The sequence below is a fragment of the Mycteria americana genome, chromosome 6 (assembly GCF_035582795.1).
Source record: "Mycteria americana isolate JAX WOST 10 ecotype Jacksonville Zoo and Gardens chromosome 6, USCA_MyAme_1.0, whole genome shotgun sequence".
Classification (NCBI taxonomy): Eukaryota; Metazoa; Chordata; class Aves; order Ciconiiformes; family Ciconiidae; genus Mycteria; species Mycteria americana.
Window position 1 is genome coordinate 46400892 of NC_134370.1, and position 12245 is coordinate 46413136.

The 12245-nt window shown below is 50.3% G+C and overlaps 1 non-coding gene across 1 annotated transcript; it reads right to left on the minus strand.

Moving 5' to 3' along the window:
- Positions 1–10827: 10827 nt before the first annotated feature.
- On the minus strand, positions 10828–10899 carry TRNAQ-CUG (transfer RNA glutamine (anticodon CUG)). The gene has a single exon. It is a non-coding gene; the product is annotated as a tRNA-Gln (tRNA).
- Between the last annotated feature and the right edge of the window lie 1346 nt (positions 10900–12245).

Genomic DNA, 12245 nt, shown 5'->3' on the forward strand with positions numbered 1-12245 from the left:
TCACACAGAGAAATCCACAAGTGTCAGAGCCCTGGGCGAGCACTGTGACTTCACCACATACTCCACCCAGTAGGGGACATGGTGGCAGGGAGCAGCAGGGGTGCTGCAGGGCAGGCAGGGATGTTTTGAGAACCTGATATGTTTTCCTACAGTTCATAACGTGCTCTTTGTGTTTCTGTCTTGTTTCCCCCCACTGTCCAACTGGAAACCAAAGAGCTTTAATGGGAATTTATGTGCTTGTATCTTTCCTGTCCATTTCTTTTTTCTCTTCTCCCCTCTCATGTAACTACCACCAAAGAAGAAGAGAGAAGTGAAGAGAGAAAAGTCTGAAATCAGACTTGTCTCTGATGAGGAAGGTGGTAATCATCCTGGAGAATTACCAGGGAGGAGAAGTATTCCACAGCCCCAAACCAATTAATGTTTTTGTCTAAATACTGTTAGCCACACTATTTTTCCAGGAAAAAAATCTTTTCCTTTCTGTTCCTTCCCATCCTACCACTCTCCTCAGAACATGGCAGGAAGATTTTTATGGTTTGGCTTTTATTCATAACCTATCAGTGTGGAAAAGAAAACCAAAGAAATAATGGGAGTAGTGGGAAGATAAACATGACATGGCAATAATTCACACCATGGACCTTACCCAACTTCCTGAATCCCCGACCCCTCCCTCCATAACCCCAGGAGTCTTTGTGGACATCTTCCCCTGGAAGATGGGGGATCTTGAACCTGGGGATCCCACATGATCCCCCACCCCTCTGCCAGGCCCCAAAATTCATGGTGTGAATTCCTGCCCTGCTTGATGGGTACCCTGTGCTTAGAGGCTCCTGCTTCTCCCAGCAGTAGCTGTGGAGGGCCCATGCTGGCAGAGGCAGGGGAAATTGCTGCCAACAGCCCCTTTGCTCTCACATGACCTCTGGGCTTGTTGCATTGGGAACTTTGGCTTGCCTTAATCCATTTCTTCATGTGTGAGCAGTTGCCTTCACAGTCCTCCCATGTAGCTCTCTCCTTTTTTCCACCTTCTGTGTACTTCCTTTTGCTGTCCCAGCTCAGTCAGGAGCACCACATACATCCATGCAGGCCTTATGCTTGCTCAACTTTCTGCATGTTAAAATGGACTGATCTTGTGCTCTGTGGAGGCTGTCCTTGAAGATCAAGCAGCTCTCCTGGACCCCTTTGCCCTCCAGGGGGGTTTCTGCCCTTCCGTAGTGCAGGGTTGCAATTCTACTGTTGGTCTCACTTCTCTCAGTCTCTTTAACTCCACAGTTTCATTGTCACTTCTGCCAAGGCTGCCCTTGGCCATCTTATCTTCCATCACGTCTTCCTAGGTTGTGCATCAAAGGCCCATCAGAGAATTTTCCCTATTTGGTTTCTCAGCCATATGCATCAGGAAATTGTCTTTAATACATTCCAGCAAGTGCCTGGACTGCTTGTGCCCAGAATTCTTGCCCTTCCAGTACATATTGGGGTGGTTCAAGTCATGTGTGATTACTCAGGCCTGTGACTGAGAGGTTTTCTCTAGCTGCCCTGAGAAAGCCTCCTCCGCTTCCTCTTCTAGAGGACCTTGTAGTACATCATCTGTGGTGATCTGTCTTTTGGTCCTTACTCAGAAACTCTTCACCAGTTCATCACCAGTAGCAGAGCATTCACAGCACACATTCAAGACACTTCTTTACACAGAGTGAAACTCCTCCTCCTCGCCTTCCCACCCTACCTTTCTTGAAAAGCTTGTATCACTCCACTGCAACACACACGTCATGGGAACTATGCCCACCATATCTTCTCAGTCCCAAAGAGGTTATTGCTCTGGACTGTGCGCAGACTTCTCATTCCTCCTATTGGTTTCCCTTGCTACATGCACTTGTGTACAGGCATTTGAGATGGGCCCCAAGTCATGCTCCTTTTACAGGAGAAGTGAGAGATGCTCCACTGTGTTGTGCTGTCCCCAGGACACATCTGCTCTGCCCTTTGTGCTCTCTCTCCTCTGCAGGTTATGGTTACCTTTCCCCAGCATAACCAGTGCAAAGGACTCCTGACCAGGCTAGCAGCTCTGCTTGCCAGCTCTTGCTGCACTTTGTCAGATGTAGCCCATCCCTGCCCAGCAGCTGTTGTTCCTCGCAGAGAACGTTGTTCCCTTAATTATCAATAATAATGCCCTGCCTGTGGCACAAGCCACATAGCCAGGTCCTGACCCAGTGGCTTGTGTCTATTTCTTTTTGAGCTTTCTTCCCCTCACTGACAAGTTTGATGAGAACACCATCTGAGCTGTGTGACCTTCCCTCTTGCCCCAGCACTATGTAGTTGCCCTTGATAGACCAGATATCCATGCTGGTGAGGCCACTGCCCCTACTTCCTCGCTTCCACCATTGGCTCCCCAATTGTCTTTCCTGGCAGAGCAGCCATGAGCAAGGACTGCACAAAAGCTCAGGCGTAAGCCTCAGCGTCTTGGCTGTGAATGGCACAAAAGGTCTTGCAGTAGCCCCAGGGTCATCTGGACAGGAGCTGCCTTCCTTAGGTGACCCGTGCCTCCCTTATTGTGATCATCAGCAGCAAAGGCTGTTTCTATTTGCTGCTGATCCCACGGTGTAACTCCCTTCCCTTCTGTTGGCAGCTGCCCTCCTTCTTTGCCATCAGCGTCCTTTTTCCCTGAGCGCATAGTCTGTACTGTTCTTGCTAAAGGAGCGGCATGGTGAGGAATGAAATTGGAGGGTGGTACTGGAAAAAGGGGGAAGGCAGAGGCTCAGCCAGGACTCAGACCCTGGCCTTTTTACATCAGAAAGCAGAATACCTCCTTCCAGAGAAGAGTTACAAAGGGGTGAACCAATTTGTCTTGAGTGGCTTGATTTGATTTAGTTTGGAATGGTATTGTTTTAGTTTGTGTTTGGTTTGTTTGGGAAGGTTGGGTTGGACTGCACAACGCTGGGTTCGATGCGGCTGGGTTGGGTTAGGTTTGGCTTAGTTGGTTTGCTTTTTTCGGGGGGTGGGAATTAACCTGAGTGCCTTTCACAACATGGAGCTGGGTGGCATTTTTCTTTGTTGAGATTTTAAGTCCCTAGAGGGGAACCACCCTGTCTGCACCTCAGGAGACCTGAAAATACTTTCTTGTTGGCTTCCCATACCTTCCCCTTTGATTTCTGTCCTCCCTTCTTTTTATTTCCCCTTCCCCTGCCCTTCCCTTTTCTCCTTGCCCTTTCCTTTTTCTTCAGCTCAGAGTACAGTGGAGGGGAGGGGAAATCAGACACAGCCCTGACCCTGCCTCCAGACCAATGGGGCCCCCAGAAGAGATGGGAACTCCGCCAGCACTGAGAGAGCTCCCAACAGCAGCTGACAGAGAGGATCCCACGGCTGTGCTCTGAGGGAAAGAGGTAAGGATGAGGTCCGGCAGGGTCACCACCACTGGGGAGGCCTGGAAGGCCACTGGTGAGTCAGCACAGTGGGCGACACAGGGCTCACTGCAGCTGCTTGCAAGTGAGGTTGGGCCAGAGGATGCAGAAGGGCTGTATTACAGGAATACCATATTACAGTATCACTGACATAGGAAAGGTCCTCTGTAGGTCATCCAGTTCAGCTCCTCCCTGCTTCTTAAAGCTTGTTCCACTACAGTATGTTGTTTAGTACTGTGTCCAGTCACTTTCTAAATATGTCCAAAGATGGAGACTCCACAGCTTGTCAGGGCAACTTATTTCAGTGTTTGAACACCTTCTCAGTAGAATAAAATAATTCTTACGTTTATGTGGAATTGTCCTGTATACCAATTTATGCCCATCTCCTCTTGTCCTTTCACACTGTACCACTGACAAGAGTTTGTCTCTGTCGTCTTTACTCCCTCCCAGCAGTTATTTTTACACATTGATAAGATTCCCATGAGCCTTCTCTTCTCCTGTCTAAGTAATTCTTGCTCTCTCAGCCTCTTCTCACAACACATGCTCCAATCCCTTCATCATCTCCATGGACTTTCACTGGACTCGATCCTTTATGTCTGTGTTTCTCTTGTACTGGGCCACTTAGAAATGGACAAGTACCCCACATGTGGTCTCACCATTACTGAACAGAGTAGAATAATCACCTCCTTTGACCTGTCGACAACACTGTTCCTAATGTAACACTGGATACTGTTGGCCACCTTTGCTGCAAGGTCACATTGTTGGCTCATTTTTAATTTGGACTCCCAGGTCCCTTTCTGTCAAGCTCCTTTCCAGTTGGTCAGCCCCCACTTTGTACTTGTGCATGAGGACCTGCTTCCTCAACACAGGACTTTGTTTTTCTCTTTATTGAAATGCATGAGATCCTGTTAACCTATTTCTCAATCTGTCAAGGTCCTCTTGAATGGTGGCACAAGTGTCTGCTGTATTATAGAATCATAGAATGGTTTGAGTTGGAAGGAACCATCAAAGATCATCCAGCTCACACCCCACCCCACCCCCACCCCCGCCATGGGCAGGGACATCTTTCACTAGATCAGGCTACTCAAAGCCCCATCCAACCTGACTTTGAACATTTCCAATGATAGGGCATCCACAACTTCTCTGGACGACCTGTTCGATTGTCTCACAACCCGCATTGTAAAACATTTCTTCCTTATGTCCAATATAAACCTACACTCTTTCACTTTCAAACCATTGCCCCTTGTCCTGTTAGTGCAGGCCTTGGTAAAAAGTTTGTCTCCATCTGTCTTATAAGCCTCCTTTAAGTATTGAAAGGCCACAAGATGGTCTCCCTGGAGACTTCTGTTCTGCAGGCTGAACAACATAACTTCCAGGAGGAAGTTATGATCTTACTGGGCATGGAGGTGAGGCTGACTCATTGGTAGTTCCCAGGGTCCTCCTTATTACCCGTTTAAAAATGGATGCAATATTCCCTTTTCTCCAGTCACTGGGAACTTCGCGTGACTGCCGTGGCTTTTCAAACATGATGGAGAATGGCTTAGCAACTGCATCTGCCAGTTCCCTCAGGACACTGGGATGCATCTCATCAGGTCCCATGGACTTGTGTATGTCCAGGTTTCCCAGGTGGTCTCAAACCTGATCTTCACTTATGATGGGAGGGACTTCATTCCCCAAGTCCCTGCCTTGAGGCTCAGGGACTTGAGAGATGTGGGAAGTGTGATCGCCAGTGAAAACTGTGGGAAAAAAAAACTTGTTGAGTACCTCAGCCTTCTCCATGTTGTTGTCATTAGTTCATCTGCCTTCTTCATGAAGGGGGTACATTTTCTTTAATCTTCCATTTCTGACCAATGTATCTCTAGAAGCTCTTCTTACTATTCTTTGCATCCCTTACTAAATTCAGTTCCAACTGGGCCTTAGCTTTTCTCTGATCCCATCCCTACACATCAGGGCACTGTCCCAGGATAGAAGTCCCTGGTTCCACTGCCTGTGCGTTTCCTTCTTGCACTTTAGTTCAGTCAGGAGGTCCTTACTTATCCATGCTGGTCTCCTGCCTTCCTTGCATGATTTCTTACACATGGAAATAGAGAGCTCTTGCACTCATTTTTTTTCAGCGTGACACAGTCTCCCTATAGTTCTTAGAAAAAGAGTACGCTTATAAAATGGTAATTCTTTTGAAAGATGTCTTCCTAATTCTAATTCCATGGAGATCTCAAGCTTCTGGGTAGTGGACAGCCACTAGTTAGTTGGGGTGACCATCAGGGCTGCAGCTTAAGCCTGTGGGTGAGCAGAGGAGGCAGCAGCCCAATAACTGGCATCTTTCCACATGAATTGCCGACACTGCTCCCAACAATTGCCATTCCCTTTTTGCATGCCCTGGGTGCTGGTGCTCCCTAGGGATCAGTTATATATGCCTTCCCGTGGCTTGAGTTGGCCAGGAGGACAGCCAGCACTGCCCAGCTCTCGCCTGCTCCTCTCCTTTCAGCAGGAGACCTGCTGCCTACTGGCCTGTCCCGCCCCCACACACAGCCCAAGCGTGTTGGGGACCCAGAAACCCCCTCAGACACCTCCCTGGCTACCTCACAAGCCTGATGTTCCTCTCAGTACAATGCAGATGCAATTGCTGCTTCTCCTGCTAGCATTGTCTATCTGCAGTTTGAACTGTATCACCCACTCCTCTAAGATTTGTATCATCTTCTAAACTTGCTGAGGATTCACTCTACCCCACAGGCCGCTAATGGAAAATGTTAAACAGTACAGAATCCATTATCAATCACTATTAGTGTAGAGCTTGAGTGCCTGGCCTCCAATTGGAGTTTGTGCCACTGATCAGAACCCTCTGGGCCTGGCACTTCAGCCAGTTTTTAATAATCTCTCTGTCCACTTATCTGGTTCACACTTGATTAATTCTTCTGTGAGCCTATCACAGGAGTGAGCTGTGAGTGTCTTGTTCAAGTCAAGAAAATCAATATCACTTGCTCTCCTCTTGTCCCCAAGGTAGTGATCTTTTCATTGGAAGCTTAGATATACATATCAGAGATGATTTCCCCATCATAAATCCATGCTGACAGCTCCAAATTTCTTTTCTATGCTTCATATGATTGTAAATCATTTGCAGTATGATATGCTCCATCACCTTCCCAGCAACTGAGGTGTGGCTACCTCAAGTTCCCTGAGTCCTTTTTCTAGCCCTTCTGGAAGACAGAAGGAGTGTTTGCTTTCCTCCAGTGCTCAGGGACCTCTCCTGATTACTATCACTATTCAAAGACCATTGAGAGTGGCCTGGCATTGACATTGGTGAGCTCCCTCAGCATTCATGGATGCATCCCACCAGGGCCAATAGACTTGGGTATACCCAGTATTTAAAAATGTTCCCTAATCTGGTCCACCTCTACCAAGGATAAGTCTTCATTGCTCCACACTTTCCCACTGTGCTTAGGAGCCTGTGTTTCCCTAAAGCAAAACTTACCAGTGAAGACTGAAATGAAGAAGGCATTGAGTTCCTTGGTTTTTCCTATGTCCTCTGTTACCAGCCTCACCTCCCCCTCCCCTCACATTCAGCAGTGGGCCCACACCTTCTTTAGTCTTCCTTATGCAGCAGATGTACTTGTAGAAGTACATCTGCTTTCTTATTGCCCCTCAAGGCCCTTGTCAGATTCAGCTCAAGGTGGCAGGTCACGTTGAGAAATTCTCCCTGAATTTGAAGGCCACTGGTGACATGCATGGGGAGCATGAATCTTGGGGTGGGCAATGACAGAAATGAGGTAGTTTCTGATTGCTACATGAACAGCTCTTTCACGTTTCTTTCACCAAGGTGAGAGTTCGGGGGTTTCAGGACCCATGGATGTATCAGCCCCCAGAGACTCAAGGCATTCCTGCTTCTGCCCTGATTGCTCCAGCCTGTCCAAGAACCGCTGTGTCCACTCAGGGGACTGGATCACCACATGTCCCATCTGACCCAAGTGCTTCAGCCTCACCTCCCATGGTGAAATGAATGCCAGGTCCGCCAGCCAATCTTCACATACTACCTCCCCAGGCCACAATTCACTACACAGGGTTGCAGAGCCCAAATGCTCAGCCAAGGCTCATTCTGGGACACCAATACCTTGTTGACAGATGTCCATTGGCACTGAGGAAGGAGAGAGCAGCAGCCAAAATTTCACCTGTCCCCAGGGAAGGTAAAACTTACCCTCTGCATGCACTAATCACCAGAAATCAGATGGGAAGTGTCAGAGGTACAGGAACTTTGAATCAGGAGAGCAAGTGTGTGAGAAAAGCTACTGCCAGAAGCAAGAAGACAGCACCTCCCAGAGAAGGAGAAGGGCTCTTGCACAGGCCCCAGGCATCATCCGGCTCAGGGAGCAATAGCAGATGCCCTGGGTGGGAGCCACGGTCAGCTCAGGCTTTTGCACGTTTATTGCTGCCATTGCAAACTCTGAGACTGTTTCTATAGTCACAGATAGCAAACAGACTGAGGCCCACTCCAAAGGATGTTTGTTTCCCTTCCCTTCCCTTCCCTTCCCTTCCCTTCCCTTCCCTTCCCTTCCCTTCCCTTCCCTTCCCTTCCCTTCCCTTCCCTTCCCTTCCCAAGTATGGAATGGGACACCCCATCCCTGGCCCAGGAAAAAGAGCCGTGAGCTTTTGGCTCCTTGCCCTGAGCCTCTCCTCAAAGGAGGCCATCCAGGCCTTTGGCCTCTGGGATGAACTTGCTGAGCAAAACAGACCAATTTGGGCGCGGGTCTCTGTCAGGGAAGGACGCGGGCATCTCTTTCATCACCCTCCTACGTGTTGATTTCCTTGTTTCCTACAGGTTCTCCGCTTTCCAGGCTGAGCCCAGATCCCTGGTTGGAAGAAGCGTGAGGACCTGGTGAAGTCGCCACGGGACATGGCTATGGAGATCCCAGGGAGAAGTCACTTGAGTGAGACCTGCCTGAGCCTCTGGCCTACTCTTCGTCCTTACGAATCCGCCTTCGTTCCCTGGGCTCGAGGGAGGGCAGAAAAAACAGGCTGTGGCACAGCCTGACGGGCGTAAGCAAGATCTTCGTGGCCCTCGCTCCTGCCCGGAAAAGGGCGGCTTTCCTCCAGCCCGCAACGGCCCTTCCTTGCCGTTGAGCTTTGCCACATCCCTGGAGACGTGAGTCTCTTCTCCCGTATGGGATTGTGCAGTCTGGATGTCCTGCCTGAACTTACCCCACTGTATTCTGCATATCTACTATGACCGGCAGGAAGAGATGTCTCTCAGAGTTAGCTTCTCAGAGAGCTGCAGCGCCTTCCTTTACTGAACAATGAAATGGTACTTTATGCGAGACAGAGGCATTCCCTGAAACCTTCCAGAATGCGGTGCAGCAAGGAGCCAGCAGAGTTACTTTGGCTTGGGGCTTGCTTGTTCGGTTGTTGCAGACTGAACTGGGAGTACCCAAAATGTCCATGGGATGGCAGCAAGAGAACATCCATGGAGTTTTCCGTTTCTTCTCGCTCAGCTGTCCACTCTCCAGATGCTCTTTCAGCAGCTGCTCAGCCCGACAAATGGAACCTTCGTCTCCCAAACAGAAAGCAACCTTAATCCGTGCCTTCTGAGGCGTGCTAAGCCTGCACAGGAAAAGGGGGAAAATGCAGAAGAAAGAGCAGGTGTGGGTGGTCGGGAGGGGAGCTTATGGCCAGTGGGCCAAGGGAAAGACAAGTAGCCTCTCTCAACTAGACTCGCTACCTCAAGGGGACGAAGCTTCTCAAATCTCTGATTCCAGGGTTGCATAAAGAGAAAACCAACGTTCTTCAGTGTGCTGACAGTCAAAACATCAGTCTGGGCGGTGGGGTCGTATGCGGGCCTTGGGTTAGTGCAGAATTTACAGACTCCCACTCTGTCATTGGCAATGCCACAAGCAGGTGGAGTTACAAAGAGGGGGATCGTGATTGCGCATGCTCTGATTGCGCCCTACTGAAATGCCCACCCTAAGCCCATCTTGCAGTCACGCTGCCTGCGTCCAGACCTGAAAACCTGAAAAGCAGCGCTTTCCTCCTTTCCACGCCGTATTCATTCCCTGGAGTATATTAACATTCACGTCTGAACAGCTGTTATCAATCCACAATTCCTGTAACCTCGTCCACCACTCGTAAAGCCTAAAACGGCCCGTGGCTCCACGTTTAACCACAGAACACCTTCTTTTGAATGGTGTCACGCAACACTATGGGGACAGGCAGCCTTTTTAGGCACCCTCGGTAGAATGTTGTTGGAATCAATCGTGTCTCATCCTGACGACTCTCCTGGGTGCCCAGGACCCCTTCAACGGAGAAGGGGGTACGTGACCCATGGCTAAAGGCCGCCTGCCCAACAAGATGGCCTACCAGGGGTTAGGAGTAGGAGGCACTGGTCACGATGGCATCTGGCAACTGAAATTATTTTTACGCTCCGGTACAGGAAACTTGTGTAACTTTTCGTGTCTCCCACTATGCTCTTTTCCAATAAAGGCAGGAGGAGAAAATGAAGACTGGAGACTGAGACAGCTTGTCCTGGGTCTTCGCTGCCAGCTTTACCAGAGCCCGGGGTTTAAGACGAGCCCCTGCCTGGGGATGCTGGTGGCTTTGCCCTGGAGAGGCGGTTGGTGCCAGGCCTGTACTTGGCTCCTGGGCACAGCACCTGGCCTGGTCACTACATGGTGGGAGGGGAGGGCTCGGCGCTACGGAGCTCCTCCAGAGCCCTGCAATGCCCGGGGCTCCTGGGGGTGGGGGGGGGCTGCACGAGGCCCTGATAGTGCTATGCCTTCCTACAAATGTGGCTGGGGATGAGAGCGGGGTGGTTTTTGCCCATCTACCCCGTGCCTCTCCCCTGTGGGTATCCAAGTGAAGCCCTGGACGTTCTCCCAGCCTTTGGCTCGCAGCAGACACCTTTGTCTGACCCACATCTCTGCCCAGCTGGGCTCCCGACAGCGTGCAAGGCCAGAGGCGCATGGGCAAGCCACTCTCTGGTGGTCTTTCCAGCTTCTGGGGAGAACGGCAACCCCGCTGGTCCCATCTGCAAAACCAGACCCTGCAGAAAGGCCAAGGAGGAAGCAGGCAAATGTCTGGACGTGGAGGACTCAGCCCAGCGGGGCTTCCAGCGTCTTTGAGATTTATTGCTTCCTGTAACCCACGTGTGCGCAGCCATCCACAGGATTCGGGGCCTGGGAGCCACCTGGCCTCCTGTGTGGGTCAGCCTGGCGTGAGCAGTAGTAGCTCCCAGGTGCTGGGGAGCTCTGGGAGATCTCTGGCTGCCCACTGAAGCCTGTAAGGGGGGCACAAAGTGTCCTCCCCACAGTGTGCCCCGGCGAGGAGCAGCACTGGAGGCTCCTGTGGTAGGAGCAGTTACCATGACTCTGTGGAAGCAAATGGGCTGGAGACTGTGGCAGACTAAGCAGGCAAGGGGATAAGGAGTAAGCATGCTGAGGAAAGCCCTGAGGGAGCCAAAAGGTTGAGGTCCCACTGAGATTTGAACTCAGATCGCTGGATTCAGAGTCCAGAGTGCTCACCATTACACCATGGGACCCCCTAGACATGTGCTGTCTTACCCCTGTGGCCACCCCAGCTGAGCCATATGCTCCTGGCTGAGCCTGGCCGTCTCTCCATCTCCCAGGTGCAGCCTTCCTCCAGGGCCGCCGGGCACTCTCTGCTCACACAGGGCCTTTCGAGGGAGTGGCAGAGCTCTTTGCACAAGCCTGGCATGCCCTCTCTTACAAGACCCAGGCTGATAACCTGTGAGAACCTTGCTTTCGCCTAATTAGACCTGGTTATGAAGTTTCCACCTTAACCTCTTCAACACTGCACCTCACAGAGTACCTTCATGGCCCAGTGATGGGTCGTTCGATGCTTGCACTTGTGGTCTCTGCTGCTGCCTCCCTTCACCCCCGTGTCGGACAGCCTGCCCGTCTGCCTGTGTAAGTTACTGCCTCTCTCCTGTTTCCCACCTTGTAGCTCATACTAAGCAGCCATTAACCAGATATCCTTACTCTCGGTTGCAGTCCTAGCCGAGCTCCTGAGCTTGCCGAATGAGGCGAACAAGAGAGAGGGCAGCGGACGAGGTTCAGCAGAGGGAAGGGCCGGCAGAAGGTGCCTGATGCTGATGCTCACACGATCAGTGCTTGTGGAAGCGTATGTAAGGAATAGGCTCGTGCTACGTCTATACATCTTTCCACTGAAGTCTGTCACTGCGTGAAACCAGGAGACTGGGTCTACGTTAAGGTATACTAGAGAAAACATGCACTTCAGCTGCGCTGGAAGGGACCTTAGCAGGTACTGGTGATTACCAATATGGTGGTGAAGTGCAAGGGCCTGCTCAACCGGATCCGTGTTTCCCAGTGTAAAACGGTCACACCAGCTTCAGACACAAAACAGTGTGTCACCTGTCACAGCAGAGCTGAATGATCTACATGAGCTTCCTCTGCTCAAAAGTCAACAGAACAACAACCTACAACCCTGCAAATAGACTTTGATGATATCAAAGTGATTGATATCACCTGAACCTGTCAATTGTTTTTGGAAATTGTAGCTTTGCTCTGGGATTTTACATTTGAATTTATATTATTACTGGTCGTATACTAACCCGTAAGAATTATTCTATGATACGGCCTTAGGTAATGAAGGAGTATGAGGAATATGTGGCTCTAAGACCCATAAGATACTGCCTGTTAATTGGACTGGCACTGGTACATAAGGATGGTTGGGTTTTTTTCCCGGCATCTCAATGCTTCCAGACCTCTTCCGGAGTGACAGACACAACTTACCCCAAAGCACTTACCAAGCAAAGTACAAAATGCTCTGTGCAACAGCCACTTGTTATTTGACAAACTGGCTTCCGCCAGTTTGCACAAACTTTCCTCCCCTGGCTAGGCGTAT